The following is a 1,358-nucleotide window of genomic DNA, read 5'->3' as shown; positions in this document are numbered from 1 at the left end:
AACCTGGCTACGGTGGGTTTCAAGAGGGTTTCATAGAATTCAAGAGGGGCTCAGGACACCTCGGGAGAGTCTATGGGGGCCATGTGTTTGTGTGGCTTAATGGATGAGTGCCAGTGCAGCCCTCTGTTTCTTAGCCATTATGATCAGTCTGAGTTTGGAAACAGTGAAGTGGCCCCACTCATTTGGCTTCCATCTTTCTGGGCAATAGCCAGTGTCCTGAGCTCCTCTTTCTGAACACGATTACCTTGATCTCAGTGGTACCTGCCTCATTGCTCTGATCCTAGAGGTCTCTGTGGGATTAGACTAGAAGTTAGGAGTTGGCTGTGCTGGACAGAGAAGCCCTGACTAACGAGCGAGAGTTGTTCACAGAGAAGCCCCGTATATGGGGATCTGCTGTCTTGTCCCTTTTCTTTGCTTGACTTTCTCCTTTAGGGCACCCCCTGCCTTACTTAATATGACCACTGTAGTAAGGCCAGTACATTTTCAGTGCACCCAGAAGATTGGGAAATTCCTACTAGGTACTGGGTACCTGGTTAGAAGAAGAAGGTCATTATTAAGAGAATGAGTAAAGATGACTGGGGACACCAAACATGTGTCCCCTTTGGGTACACCTGACCCATACATCAGAGCCACATGGTTAGGTTAGACATTGGCTGGTCAGCCAGTGACCACAGACAGAGCAGAGCATAAAGGGTGGTTTCCTCAGGTTATAGCCATACTGTCNCAGGCTCTCTGCAGCCTGTTCTAGCCATGGCACCCTGCCCAGGCTTTCTGCAGCTCACCTATCCTTGTAGGGTAGCAGGCAAGTGCATTCTGACAAATTTCGTCTAGGATGGCCATGCTGTGGACACTCTGGGAGTATCCCCTACCCTCACCATCACCAGGCAGCCACACCCTGGTATGTTAAGGGTCCCTTAGATTAGATAGCTAAAGATGATTTAGGGTTTANTGGCTTGGCAGTGGTAAGGAATAAAAAGCAGATAGATACCTAGACTGTCTTAGTCAGGNTTCTCTAGAGTCATAGAACTTATGGAATGCCTCTATGTGTATTAAGGGGATCATATGAAGCTAGTTGTTTAAGCTGGCCTTCTGTAGAAGTGGGTTCCAACAGATGTGCTGGCAAGTAAGTACAATTGGTCGAAGAAGAACGAGCCTTCCTTCTTCCAATGTCCTTATGTGAGGCCTCCAGCAGAAGGTGTGGCCCAGATTAAAGGTGTGTATCACCAAGGCTGAATCTAAAACTTGCTTTGTCCCAGGCTGACCTTGAACTCAACAGCAGAGATCTGCTTATCCTATCTCCTGGGATTAAAGGCGTGTACTACCTTGCCTGGGCCTAAGCCTCAAGATCTCCATGTCAA

Source organism: Mus caroli, chromosome 2 (assembly GCF_900094665.2).
Source record: "Mus caroli chromosome 2, CAROLI_EIJ_v1.1, whole genome shotgun sequence".
Taxonomy (NCBI): domain Eukaryota; kingdom Metazoa; phylum Chordata; class Mammalia; order Rodentia; family Muridae; genus Mus; species Mus caroli.
This window is presented reverse-complemented; position numbering follows the sequence as displayed.